This window comes from Mustelus asterias, chromosome 8 (assembly GCF_964213995.1).
Source record: "Mustelus asterias chromosome 8, sMusAst1.hap1.1, whole genome shotgun sequence".
NCBI lineage: Eukaryota > Metazoa > Chordata > Chondrichthyes > Carcharhiniformes > Triakidae > Mustelus > Mustelus asterias.
In genome coordinates, this window is record NC_135808.1 from 2628850 (window position 1) to 2650622 (window position 21773).

Here is a 21773-nt window from a genome sequence, read left to right on the forward strand (position 1 = left end):
ATTGTGAAGATTGTAATAATCACGATGGTGAATTTCACAAATGGAAAGATTAATTTTTTAAATTTAAATTTATGGTATCAACCATTTAATGTTTGACCCACTGTCCCCCCCAGTCCCAGAGGGGGAAAGGACAGTGTCTGACCCACTGTCCCACCCAGTCCCAGAGGGGGAAAGGACAGTGTCTGACCCACTGTCCCCCCCAGTCCCAGAGGGGGAAAGGACAGTGTCCGACCCACTGTCCCACCCAGTCCCAGAGGGGGAAAGGACAGTGTCTGACCCACTGTCCCATCCAGTCCCAGAGGGGGAAAGGACAGTGTCCGACCCACTGTCCCACCCAGTCCCAGAGGGGGAAAGGACAGTGTCTGGTCCACTGTCCCACCCAGTCCCAGAGGGGGAAAGGACACTGTCTGGCCCACTGTCTCTGGTTAAGCAATGTTATATTTTTGACTGGTAGCCTCACTCTCTGTTAGGAAAGGAAAGATTTCCTCTGTCTGTACCACAGGCAGGGGGAAGCAGACAAAGTCATTTAGCACTGGGATTAGCAGAAACGTTGCAGAACGGAATCTAACCCTCGCAAGTCATGACTGCTGCAGAAAAGGGACCACAGATCTCCTTCCTGTTCCATGCACCGTGCGAGCTGAGGCTGAGGCAGGAAACCAATGCTATCATCGAATTACGTTCAGGGGGAATCTTCTCACTTCTTTCTGTCGCACCTCAGACCAGCTCAGACCGTCCCACCTGAACCTGGATGGAAAGACAAGGGGGTGAGTCTGGAAATCACCACACAATACCCGGAGCCAACACTGAATGGGTTTCACTCATCATCATTCATTTCTATTCGGGAGTGGAAGTCCAAATAAACCTCATACCCTCCTGCGTGGCAGGAGGAGGATGTCCTGTCAACAGGGTAAGTCCCCTCCATAGTAAAATACTGGGGCGGCACGGTGGCACAGTGGTTAGCACTGCTGCCTCACAGTGCCAGGGACCCGGGTTCAATTCCGGCCTCGGGTCACTGTCTGTGCAGAGTCTGCACGTTCTCCCCGTGTCTGCGTGGGTTTCCTCCGGGTGCTCCGGTTTCCTCCCACAGTCCAAAGATGTGTAGGTTAGGTGGATTGGCCGATCTAAATTCTCCCTCAGTGTCCAAAGATGAGTCGATTAGATGGATCGGCCATGCTAAATTGCCCCTTCGTGTCCAATGATGTGTAGGTTAGGGGGATTGGCCATGCTAAATTGCCTCTTAGTGTCCAATGATGTGTAGGTTACGGGGATTGGCCATGCTAAATTGCCTCTTAGTGTCCAATGATGTGTAGGTTAGGGGGAATTGGCCATGCTAAATTGCCTCTTAGTGTCCAATGATGTGTAGGTTAGGGGGATTGGCCATGTCAAATGTTTTGGGAATAGGGCGGGGGAGAGGTGAGATACTCTGTCAGAGAGTTGATGCAGACCCAATGGGCTGAATGGCCTCTTCTGAGCTCCACATGGTTGGAAGTCCTGGTCTAGTTAATGGATAACTCACTCTGTCCATGGACTTATAGAGTCATGGGGGCACACAGCACAGGAAAAGGCCCTTCGGCCCATCGTGTCTGCGCCAGTCAACGACAAACCACCCCACTATTCTCGTCCCATTTTCCAGCACTTGGCCCATCACTTTGGTATCGCAAGTGCATATCTAAATCCTTCTGAGTAGAGTTATTAAGAGCTTGTTCAGTACCTGGGCCTTGGGATCCAAACTCTAGGCCTGAGCGATGACAGGCCGTTCCACAGCACTGAGGCCAAATGGGTCTTGTTCTCACACAGGGTGCACGCACTGGATTATCAGCCTGGGTCAGGAGCGGAATCCTGACTTAGTTTTCCCCTGGCTCATCCCCTCCCCACCCAGGCCCAAAGGATTCTGGGGCCGGTCTTAGCATTGGCTACATTGACTGGGTAGGTACAAGTCGGGAAAGGGAGAGTGCCAACTGTCTGCCTGAATGTCTCATCACCTTGTTAGGGAAAGCACACTCGCACACCTTACCAACCAAGGCTGGCGCGTCTTTGGCAGCTTTCCTGGTGCAGGGATTGGCAATCGTGGCACCTCACATTTCCGTCAGAATAAGACAGATTCTTCAGACCAAAGCAATTGCCCTACTTTCAGAGAGAAGGTGATTGGTTCCTTTGGGCCGATGACACAGATTGAAGGCTGTTTCTACCATGTGAAACTAAATCAATCATTCCTTTATAGAGCAGTGACTCAGCACGCTGTGTTCCTGACTCATCACCGTGACCTCCGTCAACTGAATCATAGAATCATAGAATCCCTACAGTGCAGAAGGAGGCCATTCAGTCCATCAAGTCTGCACCGACCACAATCCCACCCAGGCCCTATTCCTGTAACCCCACATATTTACCCTGCTAATCCCCCTGACACTAAGGGACAATTTAGCATGGCCATTCCAATTAACTTACATATCTTTGGACACTAAGGGGCAATTTACCATGGCCAATTCATCTAACCTGCACATTTTTGGACACTAAGGGGCAATTTACCATGGCCAATTGATCTAACCTGCACATTTTTGGACACTAAGGGGCAATTTTGCATGGCCAATCCACCTAACCTACACATCTTTGGATACTAAGGGACAATTTAGCATTTCCAATCCACCTAACCTGCACATCTTTGGATACTAAGGGACAATTTAGCATTTCCAATCCACCTAACCTGCACATCTTTGGATACTATGAGGCAATTTATCATGGCCAATCTACCCTAACCTACACATCTTTCGACAGTAAGGAGCAATTTTGCAGGAGCCATACTAAACTGTAATGCAACCAGAAAGGATACTTTCTATGGTGCATCTGTAAACGTTGGTGAGAGTCGTAGCTGACGTACCAAATTTCCTTCGCCTCCTGAGAAAGTAGAGGCGTTGGTGGGCTTTCTTAACTATAGCGTCGGCATGGAGGGAGCAGGACAGGCTGGTGGTGATCTGGACACTTAGAAACCTGAAGCTCTCGACCCTTTCTACTGCATGATGTAGATAGGGGCATGCCGATACCCAGAATCGATATCAGGGTTAAGATACTGAAGAGGATGGGCAGAGGGGCAGGTTTTCAGCAATCTCTGGAAGAGGAGGAAGGAGAGCGAGGGAGGCGGAGAGGTGGGAAGGAGGCCCAGGCTGCTGGAGGGTCAGTGGGCAGAACGTTGGCCAGCAGGGTCAGAACGGACAAGTCAAGCATCGAGATCTTGGGGAATGACAAACTGTTAAATAAGTGGCATGACTAACAAAACTATGATGCCTGCTCCCACCACTGGAATCAGCTCATGAGAAAATGTTACCTGAATGTGTAGAGGCTACGTGATGGAACATGGTGTGTGTTTACGGGTGTGGGAGGAGAGAGGGAAAAGGAGGTCACTGTGTAGAAAGGTTAATGGAGTGAGCGAGGGTGTATCTCCCTGGCAGTCTGATACTCAGAGGAAGATCTGTGCTCCACACATAAATCGCAAAACCAGTCAGTGTGCAGGCAAGGTTCAATTTGACTAAGAGATGAAGCACTGAGAACAGAAACAAGTAACCTGCCCGTCTACAGTGGATGTCCTGTTTTGTGAAGGTGTTAATACCCTCGTGTTTGTCAAATTTGTAACAGCGCAAAGGGATGGCGTTATCTGGGTTAATCGAGAAGGGGCAATCGTGTGATGCCCCACTGGCAGTGCTCAGAGCTGCCACCTCAGCACTGCCAGATCCACTCAGTGACCTGGGCTCAGAGCCCACCCGTGAGGCTGGCACACAGAGGGTGGACCCTCAGACAGCACAGTGCCAAGGGAGTGCGGTGCTGAGGGAGTGCGGTGCTGAGAGAGTGCGGCGCTGAGGGAGTGCAGTGCTGAGAGAGTGAGGCACTGAGGGAGTGCGGTGCTGAGAGAGTGCGGTGCTGAGGGAGTGCGGTGCTGAGGGAGTGCGGCGCTGAGGGAGTGCGGTGCTGAGAGAGTGAGGCACTGAGGGAGTGCGGTGCTGAGGGAGTGCGGTGCTGAGAGAGTGAGGCACTGAGGGAGTGCGGTGCTGAGGGAGTGCGGTGCTGAGAGAGTGAGGCACTGAGGGAGTGCGGTGCTGAGAGAGTGAGGCACTGAGGGAGTGCGGTGCTGAGGGAGTGCGGTGCTGAGGGAGTGCGGCGCTGAGGGAGTGCGGTGCTGAGGGAGTGCGGCACTGAGGGAGTGCGGTGCTGACAGAGTGAGGCACTGAGGGAGTGCGGTGCTGAGGGAGTGCGGTGCTGAGAGAGTGAGGCACTGAGGGAGTGCGGCACTGAGGGAGTGCGGTGCTGACAGAGTGAGGCACTGAGGGAGTGCGGTGCTGAGGGAGTGCGGTGCTGAGGGAGTGCGGTGCTGACAGAGTGAGGCACTGAGGGAGTGCGGCACTGAGGGAGTGCGGTGCTGAGAGAGTGAGGCACTGAGGGAGTGCGGTGCTGAGGGAGTGCGGTGCTGACAGAGTGAGGCACTGAGGGAGTGCGGTGCTGAGGGAGTGCGGTGCTGAGGGAGTGCGGCACTGAGGGCGAGCTCCACTGAGGGAGTGCGGTGCTGAGGGAGTGCGGTGCTGAGGGAGTGCGGCACTGAGGGAGTGCGGTGCTGAGAGAGTGCGGTGCTGAGGGAGTGCGGTGCTGAGAGAGTGAGGCACTGAGGGAGTGCGGTGCTGAGAGAGTGCGGCACTGAGGGAGTGCGGCACTGAGGGAGTGCGGTGCTGAGGGAGTGCGGCGCTGAGGGAGTGCGGTGCTGAGGGAGTGCGGTGCTGAGGGAGTGCGGTGCTGACAGAGTGAGGCACTGAGGGAGTGCGGTGCTGAGGGAGTGCGGTGCTGAGGGAGTGCGGCACTGAGGGCGAGCTCCACTGAGGGAGTGCGGTGCTGAGGGAGTGCGGCACTGAGGGAGTGCGGTGCTGAGAGAGTGCGGTGCTGAGGGAGTGCGGTGCTGAGAGAGTGAGGCACTGAGGGAGTGCGGTGCTGAGAGAGTGCGGTGCTGAGAGAGTGAGGCACTGAGGGAGTGCGGTGCTGAGGGAGTGCGGTGCTGAGGGAGTGCGGCACTGAGGGAGTGCGGCACTGAGGGAGTGCGGCACTGAGGGCGAGCTCCACTGAGGGAGTGAGGCACTGAGGGATGCGATGCTGAGGGAGTGTTCCTCTGAGGGAGAGTTCCTCTGAGGGAGTGTTCCTCTGAGGCAGTGTTCTGCTGAGGGTGTGTTCCGCTGAGGGAGCGTTCATCTGAGGGAGTACAGTGTTGAGGGTGTGTTCCGCTGAGGGAGAGTTCCACTGAGGGAGAGTTCCGCTGAGGGAGCGTTACGCTGAGGGAGAGTTCCACTGAGGGAGCGTTACGCTGAGGGAGAGTTCCTCTGAGGGAGAGTTCCGCTGAGGGAGAGTTCCGCTGAGGGAGAATTCCTCTGAGGGAGAGTTCCGCTGAGGGAGAGTTCCTCTGAGGGAGAGTTCCGCTGAGGGAGAGTTCCGCTGAGGGAGAGTTCCGCTGAGGGAGCGTTCCGCTGAGGGGGTAAGGCAGGACAGAGTGTGTGACACCAGAACCCAGGCTCCCCTCAGTTGGGTGTGAGAGAGGGCCGCTCGCTGGAGGGAGAGCCAGCAGAGTGCCCGGTTTGCAATGCCAAGCACAGCGCAACATGGCGGCATTTGTCTCCCGAAGCCTGCAACGCGCAGACGTTTAAAGCAGTCACGGCACAATGACCTCATGGGCTCGCAGGGTGGGAGAGGTGCAGCACAGATTTAGTATGACGCTACATAACTGCAATATTAACCTCGGGAACACATGAACCTGGGTGACTAAGTCGCCCATCACCTCCAGCCAGCTCCCACATTATTTATGTTCAATTCTAAATTAAATCTTTGTAATCTAAGTATAGACTTGAGCAATCATCACAGGATATGACCAGTTCAGGCACGCTCCACAACAACCAGGACGAAATAAGACTCCGAGGAAGTCGAGACACTCAGAAACTGCCGTGATTAAACAGCAATAAAACTGAGAGTTCGCTGGTGATTGGAAAATGATGGTGTTTATAAACAGGGCGCAGGAAGCTAGCAGCATCGCTGGCTCTGCGATCAGGAGGAGGCCATTCAGCCCCTCTAGCCTGTTCCGATCTTGCTGGGGAAACAAAACCTCAAGAGTCTCTAACTTATCCCCTTGTCCTGTGCTCTCCCTATCTGCTGTGGCTAATCCTTCAATGGCCATAAGCCCTAGGCATGATGTGGTACTGCTACTGGATTAGTAATCCGGCAACCAGGCACAGTGGCGGACAAGGGTAATGATACAAGTCACCACATAAAGATCATAAGGACCATAAGGGAAAAAGGTGGAAGAGAGAATGTCCGGGGTGCGTGGGGTCCTTAATTATACTGGCTGCTTTGCCGAGGCAGCGGGAAGTGTAGACGGCGTCAATGGATGGGAGGCTGGTTTGTGTGATGGATTGGGCTACATTCACAACCTTTTGTAGTTCCTTGCGGTCTTGGGCAGAGCAGGAGCCATACCAAGCTGTGATACAACCAGAAAGAATGCCTTCTATGGTGCATCTGCAAAAATTGGTGAGAGTCATAGCTGACAAGCCAAATTTCCTTAGTCTTCTGAGAAAGTAGAAGCATTGCTGGGTTTTCTTAACTATATTCCTGAGGAAGTGTCAATTGCACTGGGCCTGGCCTCAGGCCAGGGTTAAATGGTAGAGACATGTGGCCAATGGCAATTCCCACTTGACTCAAGTCGCAATGGCATAGAGACCAGGAAGAAATTCTTCTCCAATGCACCAGAAACTTGCTGAGGTATGGAAAAAACAGAAGGGTGAACACTTCTTAATTTGTTGCCTGAACTTGCAAAATTTTCTTGAGCTGTCAGAGGGAAGTGAATAATAAGGTTACTTTCTGTATGAAGCAGAAGTGATTGTGACATATGAAAAGCCATTGCATCTGGAAGTTACCACCTTTCTTCCAGCTTGTGGCTACATTCTTGCTCAAAGTTGTCTGGGAGTTTTATTCCTTTGGAAAATTGAGCAATTTTTCTTTAAGCAGTGCAGCAACCTTTAAGGAATTGTTACCCGGAACTATTAGCCTATTCAGAGTCCTTCCATCAGACTTATGACAAAATATCAGGGTAGCATCTCTCAAAAGGTGTGTGGATATCTCTTTATCTCTCTGTCCTATCTGCCCATCTGTCAACCTCTCTATCTGACTTATTGCTTTATCTCTCAATCTCCCCATTTTCCTATTCAATTGATCTGTCTCTAATCGATGCGTCAATCGCTATCATCTCGCTCTCCAATTCTCTGTCAACTCAATTTATCTATGCCTTCATCTCCTTCTGGGTGGCACGGTAGCACAGTGGTTAGCACTGCTGCTTCACAGCTCCAGTGACCTGGGTTCAATTCCCGGCTCGGGTCACTGTCTGTGTGGAGTTTGCACATTCTCCTCGTGTCTGCGTGGGTTTCCTCCGGGTGCCCCGGTTTCCTCCCACAGTCCAAAGATGTGCGGGTTAGGTTGATTGGCTCTGCTAAAATTTCCCCTTAGCGTCCTGAGATGCGTAGGATAGAGGGATTAGCGAGTAAATGTGTGGGGATATGGGGTAGGGCCTGGTTGGGATTGTGGTCGGTGCAGACTCGATGGGCCAGGTGACCTCTTTCTGCACTGTAGGGTTTCTATGATTCTATGATCTCCCTGTCTATTCAATCGTTCTATCTGTGTTCAGTATGTAGGAAGATTTATCCTAATTCCTGATCTTTCTACATCTTTATCGAACTCATCAGATTATCACTCAATCTTCTTGTATCTAAGATATCCATCTATCTCTCTATTCAATGGATTGCTTTCTCTCTCACTGTCTCCTTATCCATCTGGCCATCCATCTCTCTGTCTGTGTGTCTGTCAGTCTGTGTGTCGTTCACTATCTATGTAGTTGTAATAAGTCCTCACAGATAGAAGTCCCTTCACCAAAATCCCTTTCTTTACAAGCCTGACAACAGCACACAAAGAGCTTTCAGTTGGCCGTCTACACTCAGAGTCCTGGTTAAGTACAAAGCAAGAGAGTCCCTGATTGGCCCATCAATTTGGCCCTTAATCAGGAAGCTCATATTCTAACAGGCCCACTGCAATTGCCTGATTAAAGTCTTTACATTATCCATCCATCCATCCGTCTGTGTGTCTGTCTATCTATCCATCTATCCATCCATTCATCTGTCTGTGTGTCTGTCTGTGTATCTGTCTGTCTGTCTATCTATCCATCTATCCATCCATCTGTCCGTCCGTCTGTCTGTCTATCTATCCATCTATATCTCTTTATCCAGATTTGTCTGTCGGTCTGTCTTTCTCTGTCACTCTGTCCAATTGATCTATTTATCTCTCTGTGTCTCTGCCTCTCACTATCTCACTATCTATCTATTTGGCTATCTATCTACCTCAGTATCAAGTGGATCTAGCTGTTTCTCTATCTGTTTATCTCTCTACCTATCTATCTGCCCACATCTCTATCTCTTTATCCATCTCTGTTTATCTATCTATCTATCTATCTATCTATCTATCTATCTATCTATCTATCTATCTATCTATCTATCTATCTATCTATCTATCTATATATCTATCTATCTATCTATCTATCTATATATCTATCTATCTATCTATCTATCTATCTATCTATCTATCTATCTGTCTATCTATCTATTTATCTATCTGTCTATCTATCTATCTGTCTGTCTATCTATCTATCTGTCTATCTATCTATCTGTCTATCTATCTATCTGTCTATCTATCTATCTATCTATCTATCTATCTATCTATCTATCTATCTATCTATCTATCTATCTATCTATCTATCTATCTATCTATCTGTCTGTCTGTCTGTCTATCTATCTATCTATCTATCTATCTATCTATCTATCTATCTATCTGCCTCTTGTTCTTTGTGTGTCTGTCTATCTATCCATCTATCCATCTATCTATCGACCTCTTGCTTTGTCTTTCTATCCATCTTTCTCCCTTTCTTCCTTGGTGTTGATCAATCTCTATCACCTCTACCTTTCTGATCACTGATGCAGCAATCTCTGTCTCTATCTCTGTCTCTGCCGTGTATCTAGCTCGCTTGTATGGCCACATTGTGTTGGCAGGAGACACAGTGAGAGGAAAAAAAACATTAACATAGCAGGTTGTTAATGACGACGCACTCAGGTAGATATAACCAGCAGAATACTAGCAACAAAGCCCTCAGAAATCTGTAACTCCACACTCGCAACCACTGACTTTATAATCCATAATTCTTTGCAAATAGATGGAGTAAATGCCACAAAGCTTTAGAACTGATGTTTCGCAAGGTTGGAGAGGCAGTCAGGGGCCTGTGGAACCCCAAACTGGATCAGACAAAAGTTCTGTGACATAGTGAGCTAGCTGCATAGCTCTGGGGCAATGTCCCTTCTTTAGGTGCAGAGCATTCAGGATTCAAATCCTGGGGTTAACACTTCAGCAAAACAAATGTAAGACAGTCACTAATAAATCTAATGCAATCCTTCAACCCAGGCTTGGTTTGAACATGAGATCTCTGCCACCACAATGAGTATTTGAATTGAATAGTGCTGAGTCCTTGGAGAGAGGGTGAAGTAGGTACTTGAGGGAGAGAGGAATAGAAGGTCATTTCAATAGGACGAGATGAAGTAGGGTTGTGTGGAATGCCAGTACAGACTAGATGGAGTGAATGGCCTGTTTCCGTGCTGTGCAATTTGAACAGTGCTGTTAGAGGTTCTATCCTTTGGGTAAAATACTAAACAAGAGGCCCCCACCTGCCTGTCCAGGTGGTTGCAAGCAACCCCAGGATGTGTAGGGTCAGCGAAGGCGATTCCAGTTTAAGCTCCAAAAGACCACGGTGGAATCAAAAAAAAAAGAAAATTCGAGGCCTAAAACGTCGAATTAGTGCTGGAGACCAAACTATCATCGCAAAAAAACAAACCCATCTGCTTCCCTCCAGACCCACAGCAACATAGTTCACTCTCAACTGCCCTCCCGAGGGGGGAAGGTCATCATAGAAACCCTACGGTGCAGAAGGAGGCCATTCGGCCCATCGAGACTTCACCGACAACAATCCCAGCCAGGGTCTATCCCCCTATCCCCACGTATTTACCCTTGCTGTGCCTTGCCGCACAGTGTGTTTCTAACGCTTATATGATGGACAGAAAACCACGAGTTGACTTCTTATTAATTCAATAACATTTATTCATTCACACAATTACTTTTACAGAACAATTAAGATTCAAACTTAACGCTGGACTTTGACTTAACATTCACAAGTACCCAAGCAGATATTGATCTGTGTCCATTGTCAGTCTCTGCACTCTCCTCGATCTGGTCTGCTCTTTGGTCTGGTCTGATGCTCTTCTTATGGGTCTGGTCTGTTCTTCCCCTCTGGATAGTCCAGGGTTTTCCTTCACGGTGGTTTGGACTCTCGAGTCGCTGCTGCTGGTAGTGTGTTGTGTCGCACCTTTATCCATTATTTCGCGCCCTTTAGGTGGGCATCCATCATTACCAATCAATCGATCAGGGCTCGATCACTCTAATCGATGGAGCCCAGTCGGGTGCTGCCACACCGATTTCGGGGTGTGTACCAAGCAGCCATGCCTGTGAGTGGTGGAGGCACGTAGGTGATGCGCGTTATCACACACGAGGCTTGATGCTCAGGAAATAAAGGCTTTTATTTGCTGTAACAAGGCAGCTACTAATTATATACACGATCCCAGACTGAGGGGTCCCAGACAGAGCAGAGACCTTTATACCTCTCCCAGGAGGCGGAGCCCGACTGGGATGTACCACAACACTATAATACAAAGGTGTAACAACCCAACCCTAACCCCAACAGCAACAAGTAGAACAACCCATCCCTAACCCCAACAGCAACATATATACATACTTGTAGTACTGGCCAGACCCTGGCTCAGTACTATCTAGTGGGAACCAACGATGGTTCACCACAGTAGGTTACATACCTCCCCTGCAAATAAGGGGTTAAGGCACTCCTTTGTCTGGGAAACAAGTATGTTTCACCAGAGAGTGTCCATTGTTTTCGGGATGGCCTATTTCCTGTGTATTCCCGATGTCTATGGCTGTGGCCTGCTTGTGACACAGCCATCCTATCCCATCATGCTTTGCAATCACCATCTTTGGTGGCCCGTTTGGCCACACCTGCTAATCCCTCTGACACTAAGGGACAACTTAGCATGGCCAATCCACCTAACCTGCACATCTTTGGACGCTAAGGGGCAATTTAGCATGGCCAATCCACCTAACCTAGTTTTCTATAGGCCTCCGAAAAGTTCCAGAGATGTAGAGGAAAGGATTGCAAAGATGATTCTGGATAGGAGCGAAGTAACAGGGTAGCTGTTATGGGGGACTTTAACTTTACAAACATTGACTGGAAAAGCTATAGTACGAGTACTTTAGATGGGTCAGTTTTTGTCCAATGTGCGCAGGAGGGTTTCCTGACACAGTATGTAGATAGGCCAACAAGAGGCGAGGCCACATTGGTTTTGGTACTGGGTAATGAACCAGACCAGGTGTTAGATTTGGAGGTAGGTGAGCACTTTGGTGATAGTGACCACAATTCGGTTACGTTTATTTTAGCGATGGAAAGGGATAGGTATATACCAAAGGGCAAGAGTTATAGCTGGGGGAAAGGAAATTATGATGCGATTAGGCGAGATTTAGGATACATAGGTTGGGGAAGGAAACTGCAGGGGATGGGCACAATTGAAATGTGGAGCTTGTTCAAGAAACAGCTACTGCATGTCCTTGATAAGTATGTACCTGTCAGGCAGGGAGGAAGTGGTCGAGCGAGGGAACCGCGGTTTACTAAAGAAGTTGAATCTCTTGTGAAGAGGAAGGAGACATATGTAAAGATGAGACGTGAAGGCTCAGTTAGGGCACTTGAGAGTTACAAGTTAGCTAGGAAGGACCTAAAGAGAGAGTTAAGAAGAGCCAGGAGGGGACATGAGAAGTCTTTGGCAGGTGGGATCAAGGAAAAGCCTAAAGCTTTCTATAGGTATGTCAGGAATAAAAGAATGACTCGGGTAAGATTAGGGCCAGTCAAGGACAGTAGTGGGAAGTTGTGCGTGGAGTCTGAAGAGATAGGAGAGGCAGAAATGAATATTTTTCGTCAGTATTCATGCAGGGAAAAGACAATGTTGTCAAGGAGAACACTGAGATACAGGCTATTGGATTGGACGGGATTGAGGTTAATAAGGAGGAGGTGTCAGCAATTCTGGAAAGTGTGAAAATAGATAAGTCCTCTGGGCTGGATGGGATTTACCCTAGGATTCTCTGGGAGGCTAGGGAGGAGATTGCAGAGCCTTTGGCTTTGATCTTTATGTCGTCATTGTCTACAGGAATAGTGCCAGAAGACTGGAGGATAGCAAATGTTGTCCCCTTGTTCAAGAAGGGGAGTAGAGACAACCCTGGTAATTATAGACTGGTGAGCCTTACTTCTGTTATGGGCAAAGTTTTGGAAAGGATCATAAGACTTAAGATTTATAATCATCTAGAAAGGAATAATTTGATTAGGGATAGTCAACACAATTTTGTGAAGGGTAGGTCGTGCCTCACAAACCTTATTGAGTTCTTTGAGAAGGTGACCAAAGAGGTGGATGAGGGTAAAGCGGTTGATGTGGTGTATATGGATTTCAGTAAAGCGTTTGATAAGGTTCCCCACGGTAAGCTATTGCAGAAAATACGGACGCATGGGATTGAGGGTGATTTTGCGGTTTGGATCAGAAATTGGCTAGCTGTAAGAAGACAGAGGGTGGTGGTTGATGGGAAATGTTCATCCTGGAGTTCAGTTACTAGTGGTGTACCGCAAGGATCTGTTTTGGGGCCACTGCTGTTTGTCATTTTTATAAATGACCTGGATGAGGGCGTAGAAGGATGGGTTAGTAAATATGCGGATGACACTAAAGTCGGTGGAGTTGTGGACAGTGCGGAAGGTTGTTGCAGGTTACAGAGGGACATAGATAAGCTGCAGAGCTGGGCTGAGAGGTGGCAAATGGAGTTTAATGCAGAAAAGTGTGAGGTGATTCACTTTGGAAGGAGTAATAGTATTACAGAGTACTGGGCTAATGGTAAGAGACTTGGTAGTGTGGATGAGCAGAGAGATCTCGGTGTCCATGTGCATAGATCCCTGAAAGTTGGCACCCAGGTTGATAGGATTGTTAAGAAGGCGTACGGAGTGTTAGCTTTTATTGGTAGAGGGATTGAGTTTCGGAGCCAGGAGGTCATGTTGCAGCTGTACAAAACTCTGGTGCGGCCGCACTTGGAGTATTGCGTACAGTTCTGGTCGCTGCATTATGGGAAGGATGTGGAAGCATTGGAAAGGGTGCAGAGGAGATTTACCAGGATGTTGCCTGGTATGGTGGGAAGGTTTTATGAGGAAAGGCTGAGGGACTTGAGGTTGTTTTCGTTAGAGAGAAGGTTAAAAGGTGACTTAATGGAGGCATACAAGATGATCAGAGGATTAGATAGGGTGGATAGTGAGAGCCTTTTTCCTCAGATGGTGATAGCTAGCATGAGAGGACATAGCTTTAAATTGAGGGGTGAGAGATATAGGACAGATGTTAGAGGTAGGTTCTTTACTCAGAGAGTAGTAAGGGCGTGGAATGCCCTGCCTGCAGCAGTAGTGGACTCGTCAACATTAAGGGCATTTAAATGGTCATTGGATAAACATATGGATGATATTGGAATAGTGTAAGTTAGAGGGGCTTTAGATTGGTTCCACTGGTCGGCGCAACATCGAGGGCCGAAGGGCTTGTCCTGCGCTGTAATGTTCTATGTTCTAACCTGCACATCTTTGGACACTAAGAGGCAATTTAGCATGGCCAATCCACCTAACCTGCACCTCTTTGGACACTAAGGGGCAATTTAACATGGCCAATCCACCTAACCTGCACATCTTTGGACACTAAGGGGCAATTTAACATGGCCAATCCACCTAACCTGCACCTCTTTGGACACTAAGAGGCAATTTAGCATGGCCAATCCACCTAACCTGCACCTCTTTGGACACTAAGGGGCAATTTAACATGGCCAATCCACCTAACCTGCACATCTTTGGACACTAAGGGGCAATTTAACATGGCCAATCCACCTAACCTGCACATCTTTGGACTGTGGGAGGAAACCGGAGCACCCGGACGAAACCATGCAGACACGGGGAGAATGTGCAAACTCCACACAGACAGTGACCTGAGCTGGGAATCAAACCCGGGTCTCTGGCGCTGTGAGGCAGTAATGCTAACCACTGTGCCGCCGTGCCGTGACAAATAGCAATAAATGCTTTGCAGCAATGCTCATATCCTCTGAGAGAATAAACTTTGAAAGAAAGCTTAGTTGGTGTCAAAGCACGCTCAGGTTGTGAAGAGGGTGTCACCTCCCCAGGCCCTGAGGTCACGGAGATATCACAAAGAGACAAGGTGAAGAGTAAGTCTGGCAATCGATGTGACGAAGCCTCCGGGACAAGTTCAGCATTGCTCAGCAGACTGAGAGGAAAGCAGGCTAATTTTACAGAGGTAGGGAGGCGGTGTGTGATTTGGAGGTGAGTGTTGCAGTGTGTGGGTAAATTCAGGGCGCTGACACAACAGAAACACTCAGTACAGCTGCCACATCATAAAGACCTCCACTTCCTGCCCGTCCGCACGGGTAAACCTTCCAGCCGACAGAGAGATGCTGCAGATTGGCGCGTGTTAATCTGTTCCATCCCCCTGGGGTTCCCTCATTTTCCACTTCCCTCATTGGAAAATGATTTAATTCCCTCAACCCCACCCCTCCCCCCCACCATTCCCCCTCCCCCTCCCCTCCCAACCCCCACACCCCCCCACATCCCTCATCACCAAACACCCCTCTCCTCCTCCTCACCCCTCCCCCCCACAATTCCCCACATTCCCCACCCCCCACAACCAAACACCCCTCTCCCCCTCCCCACCATCCACCCCCCCCAACATTCCCTACCACCAAACACCCCTCTCCCCCTCCCCACCATCCACCCCCCCAACATTCCCTACCACCAAACACCCCTCTCCCCCTCCCCACCATCCACCCCCCCCAACATTCCCTACCACCAAACACCCCTCTCCCCCTCCCCACCATCCCCCCCCCAACATTCCCTACCACCAAACACCCCTCTCCCCCTCCCCACCATCCACCCCCCAACATTCCCTACCACCAAACACCCCTCTCCCTCTCCCCACCATCCCCCCCCCAACATTCCCTACCACCAAACACCCCTCTCCCCCTCCCTACCATCCACCCCCCCAACATTCCCTACCACCAAACACCCCTCTCCCTCTCCCCACAATCACTTTTCTGCTGCTCCACCACAACAACAACTTACATTTACAGAGCAACATTTCACATAGGTTGCCACTTAGTGGCCCAAGATGTGCAGGTAAGAGGGGGTTAGTGGGGTAAATGTGTGGGGTTACGGAGATAGGGCCTGGGTAAGATGCTCTGTTAGAAAGTCAATGGGCTGAATGGCCTCCTTCTGCACTGTCGGGATTCTATGATTCCTCATTGAACAGAAAGAAAGAATTTCACCCACCACATCCTCAGCCAGCCCGCTCCCCTCCCACCCCACCACCCCCCTTTCCCACCCCCCCACCCACCCACCCCCCCACCCACCCACCCCCCCACCCACCACCACCATCCCACAAGCTGCCTCTCCAGCCTCCCATCCCACAAGCCACCTCTCCAGCCTCCCATCCATTGACTCTGTCTACACTTCCCGCTGCCTCAGGAAAACAGCCAGCACAATTAAGGACCCCCCGCACCCCGGACATTCTCTCTTCCACCTTTTTCTGTCAGGAAAAAGATGTAAAAGTCTGAGGTCACGTACCAGCCATCTCAAGGACAGCTTCTTCCCTGCTGCCGTCAGACTTTTGAATGGACCTACCTTGCATAAAGTTGATCTTTCTCGACACCCTAGCTATGACTGTAACACTACATTCTACATTCTCTTTTGAATGGACCTACCATATAGGGCTGCACGGTGGCACAGTGGTTAGCACTGCTGCCTCACAGCTCCAGGGACCTGGGTTCAATTCTCAACTTGGGCCACTGTCTGTGTGGAGTCTGCACATTCTCCCCATGTCTGGGTGGGTTTCCTCCGGGTGCTCCGGTTTCCTCCCATAGTCCAAAGCTGTGCAGGTTAGGTGCATTGGCCATGCTAAATTGCCCCTTAATATCCGGGGATGCATAGGTTAGAGGGATTAGCTGGGTAAATATGTGTGGTTATGGGGATAGGGCCTGGGTGGGATTGTGGTCGGTGCAGACTCGATGGGGTGAATGGCCTCCTTCTGCACTGTAGGGTTTCTATGATTCTATATTAAGTTGATCTTTTTCTACACCCTAGCTATGGCTGTTACACTACATTCTGCACCCTCTCCTTTCCTTCTCCCCATGTACTCTATGAACGGTGTGCTTTGTCGGTATAGCAGGCAAGAAACAATACTTTTCACTGTAACCCAATACATGCGACAATAATAAATCAAATCAAATCAAATCTGCCTGATAGTCGTGCTATTGAGTGTTGCCCCAAGTCAGGAGAGAATAAAACTGCAGTGCTAGACAGGAAAAAAAGACCAACTTTAGAGTGATTTACACAGGCGATGGAAGAGTCGCGATGAGATCCTGTATCCTGTGAAGGGTTCGAAGCAGGGTAGGTGATATTTGACAAGTTAAATATAGAGTTCAACAGGAGTTCCCGTTACCGCAGTGTAGAAACAGCAGGGCAGTGAAAACCACTCGCTCATGGGAAATGAGACTGACATTGGTTTTCCTCAGTGAGGCAACCGGTTAGTCTCTCCGCCACCCCCCCTCGCCCCCAATCTCCGTTGCCCTAGTTACAGGTCTGAAACCTTGGTGCCCACAACTTGGGGCAGCACCCAGAGCCTGAGAGGGCGAGAGGGGAGAGACGAGAGGAATCAAGAGTAGATTAGTAAGCAACGCCAGAGCACGCGGGATTTCTAAAGTGCGGCTCGGCAGCTTGTGCATGCGTATGTGGGTGGAGTGAGTCTCACTTCCTGGGGCCACAGCAAACCCAACTCAGTTACAAATGAAGCAACTACACAGAGGAAAGGCTGGGGAGGGAGGGTGTTGTCGAGGAGTCCCATGGCTCTGAGGTAATAGGGAGAGTTTGCAACAGGCTCATTTGCAGAAAAATCCCCCTCTCCCCGCCCTGGGTCTGAAGAAAGAGTTTGACCAGATGACTTCCATCCTGATCTCTTTTGGGAGGACTAACAAGACAAAGGAGTACTCAAAGAACAGTAGGAATGCCAGGAAGTACAGAGGACCAGGGGCATGCATGTCCGAAGATCCCTGAGGAACAGGATAGGTGATGCGCGATAAATCACACGGGAGGCAGGATGTACCCGGGAAATAAAGGCTTTTATTGCCAACAATAACGGAGCTACTATATACAATATACAATCCCAGACTAAAGGGTCACCAGGCAGAGCAGTGACCTTTATACCTCTCCCAGAAGGCGGAGCCAACTGGGGTGTACCATAGGACTATATTAACAGGTAGAACAGCCTAACCCCAACAGTAACATATCTACAGACTCATAGTACTGGCCAGACCATGGCTCAGCACTCCTGGTGGTAACCAACAATGGTTCACCACAGTAGGTAAGGGGATTAAGAAGGCATATCGTCAAAGGGTCGTGAGTGTAGCCCAATCCATCAGGCAAACCAGCCTCCCATCCATTGATTCTGTCTACACTTCCCGCTGCCTCAGCAAAGCAGCCAGCATAATTAAGGACCCAACGCACCCCGGGCATTCTCTCTTCCACCTTCTTCCATCGGGAAAAAGATACAAAAGTCTGAGGACACGTACCAACCGACTCAAGAACAGCTTCTTCCCTGCTGCCATCAGACTTTTGAATGGACCTACCTCGCATTAAGTTGATCTTTCTCTACACCCTAGCTCAAGACTGTAACACTACATTCTGCATCCTCTCCTTTCCTTCTCTGTAAACGGTATGCTTTGTGTGGATAGCGCGCAAGAAACAATATTTTTCACTGTATGTTAATGCAACAATAAATCAAATCAAGTCAAATCAAATCAAATATGGGATACTTGCCTTTGTTAGTCGAGGCAGAGAATTAAAGAGCTGGGAGGTTATGATGGAGCTGTGTAAAACGCTGGTTAGGCCACAGCTGGAACACTGTGTGCAGCATATTATAGGGAGGATGAGATTGCACAGGATATTCACCAGGATGCTGCCTGGGATGGAGCCTTTCAGCTATAAGGGAAGCTGGTTAGGCTGGGTTTTTTTTCCTTCGAACAGAGGGGTTTGAGAAACTTATCAGCCATTATTTAATAGGCCAAATGGCCTAATTTTGCTCCTATATCTTATGATCCGATATATTTTAATTCATCGATGGGACCTGGGCATCGCTGGCTGAGCCAGCATCTATTACCCATCCCTAGTTACCCTTGTAGACAGTTAAGAGTCAACCACATTGTTGTGGCTCTGGAGTCACATGTAGGCCAGACCGGGTAAGGACGGCAGATTTCCTTCCCCAAAGGGCATTAGTGAAAGAGATGTGTTTTTCCGACAATGGTTTCATGGTCATCAGTAGATTCTTAATTCCAGATATTTTTTATTGAATTCAAATTCAACATTTGCCGTGGTGGGATTCGAACCCAGGTCCCCAGAACATTAGCTGAGTTTCTGGATTAAAAGTCTGGCAATAATACCACTAGGCCATCGCCTCCCCGAGATTGAGGTGCATAAAATTATGAGGACGTGGATAGGAAGGAACTTTTCCCCATAGTAGAGGGGTCAATAACTAAAGGTAAGGGGCAGAAAATTTAGAAGGGATTTGAGGAAAATCTTTTTCACCCAGAGGGTGGTGGGAATCTGGAACTCGCTGCCTGGAAGGGTGGTCGAGTCGGGAACCCTGACACATGTAAGTAGTAGTTAGCTGAGACATAGCGTACAAGTCTATGGACCAAGTGCTGGAAAATGGGATTAGAATAGATAGGGGCTTGATGGCCAGTAGACACGATGAACCGAAGGGCCTCTTACTGTGCTGTAATATTCTCTGCCTCTATGAACTCCTGCAACCCTCCCGGATCTCAGCATTTCTACACTTCTCGATTTATTATTTTCACATGTTTTGGGATACAGCGAAAAGGTATCGAGGAATGAGCTGCTGGAGTTATTTAGCATCAGAAAGAGGGTTTGATCTCGGGTAGGTGTCAGGGAACTGGTGTCTCCACTTGTGGGGAAATCAAGCCCCATAAAATACAAGACAACCACTAATAAATCCAATACAAAGCTCAGTGGAAACTCCTCCAACTAGATTGTGGCAAGATTGTGGAACTCTCTACCACATGTTCCACTGCTCACAAGGGGAAGCGAGAAAGAAATCGAACGATATGTAGATATTGAAGTAAGATCACCCTATTTACTATTTACATAGATAATCTGGAGGAGGGGACTGAGTGTAGGGTAACAAAGTTTGCTGACGACACGAAGATAAGTGAGAAAGTGGATTGCGTGGAGGAAGCGGAAGGTCTGCAGAGAGATTTGGACAGGCTGAGTGAGTGGGCGAGGATCTGGCAGATGGAGTATAATGTTGGCAAATGCGAGGTTATTCACTTTGGAAGAAATAATAGCAAATTGGATTATTATTCAAATGGAAAAAAATTACAACATGCTGCTGTGCAGAGGGACCTGGGTGTCCTTGTGCATGAGTCGCAAAAACTCAGTCTGCAAGTACAACAGGTGATCAAGAAGGTAAATGGGATGTTGGCATTTATCGCGAGGGGGATAGAATATAAAAGCAGAGAAGTCTTGCTGCATCTGTACAAGGCAGTGGTGAGGCCGCAGCTGGAATACTGTGTTCAGTTTTGGTTCCCTTACTTGCGAAAGGATACATTGGCCTTGGAGGGAGTGCAGAGAAGGTTCACCAGGTTGATACCGGAGATGAGGGGTGTAGATTATGAGGAGAGATTGAGCAGATTAGGTTTGTACTCATTGGAGTTTAGAAGGCTGAGGGGTGACCTTATAGAGGCATATAAGATAATGAAGGGGCTGGATAGGGTAGAAGTGGAGAGATTCTTTCCACTTAGAAAGGAAACCAGAACTAGAGGGCACAGCCTCAAAATAAAGGGGGGTCAGTTTAGGACAGAGTTGAGGAGGAATTTCTTCTCTCAGAGGTTGGTGAATCTCTGGAATTCTCTGCCCACTGAAGTGGTGGAGGCTACCTCGTTGAATATGTTTAAATCATGGATAGATGGATTCCTGGTCGGTAAGGGAATTAAGGGTTATAGGGATCAGGCGGGTAAGTGGAACTGATTCACTTCAGATCAGCCATGATCTTATTGAATGGTGGGGCAGGCCCGAGGGGTTAGATGGCCTACTCCTGCTCCTATTTCTTATGTTCTTATGTTCTTAAGAGAGGAGGAGGTTCTTGTGGAATATAAACACCAATGTGGTGTCGGACTGAATGGAAGGCAGCATGGTGGCACAGTGGTTAGCACTGCTGCCTCACAGTGCCAGGGACCTGGGTTCAATTCACGGCTTGGGTCACTGCCTCTGCGGAGTCTGCACGTTCTCTCCGTGTCTGCGTGGGTTTCCTCCGGGTGCTCCAGTTTCCTCCCATAGTCCATGCTAAATTCTCCCTCAGTGTACCCGAACAGGCTCCGGAGTGTGGCGACGAGTGGGGTTTTCGCAGTAACTTCATTGCAGTGTTAATGTAAGCCTACTTGAGACACTAATAAATAAACTTTAAACTTTGGTTTGTGCTGTACATTCAATGTAAATCTATACAACTTACATAAGTTAACTGAGTGGGCAGAGTACTATAGCGTGGATAAAATTTTCTTTATTCATTCGTGGAATATGGGCGTCGCTGGCTGGGCAGCATTTATTGCCCATCCCTAGTTGCCCTTGGAGGGCAGTTGAGAATCAACCACATTGCTGTGCCTCTGGAGTCACATGTAGGTCAGGCCAGGTAAGGATGGCAGATTTCCTTCCTAAAGGACATTAGTGAACCAGATGGGTTTTTCCGACAATCGACGATGGTTTATGGTCATCAGTAGATTTTTAATTCCAGATATTTTTTATTGAATTCAAATTCCACCATCTGCCTTGGTGGGATTTGAACCCGGGTCCCCCAAAATGTTAGCTGAGTTTCTGAATGAATAATCTAGTGATAATACAGCTAGGCCATCGCACCCCAGTAAAGTTATCCACTTCGGTTGGAGAAACTGAATGGCAGAGTATTATTTAAATGGTGATAGATTGGGAACTGTTGATGTACAAACGGACCTGGGTGTCTTTGTAAACCAATCACTGAAAGCAAGCATGCAGCGCAGCAAGCAGTTAGGATGCAAATGGTACGTTGGTCTTCATTGCAAGAGGACTTGAGTACAGGAGCAAGGATATCTTACTGCAGCTGTACAGGGCCTCAGGGAGACCCACCTGGAGTATTGTATGCAGTTCTGGTCTCCTTATCGAAGAAAGAATGTACTTGCAGTGGAGCAAGTGCAGTGAAGGTTCACCAGACTGATTCCTGGGATGGTTGGATTGTCATATGGGGAGAGGGTCGACTGGGCCCGTATTCACTGGAAGTTAGAAGAATGAGAGGGAATCTCACTGAAAAGTATAAAATTCTGACAGGGCTGGGCAGACTGGATACAAGGATGTTGTTTTCTCAGGCTGGGAGGGGTTTAGAACAAGGGGTCGCAGTCTCAGGATACAGGGTAGGCCATTTAGGACTGTGGTGAACCATAGATGG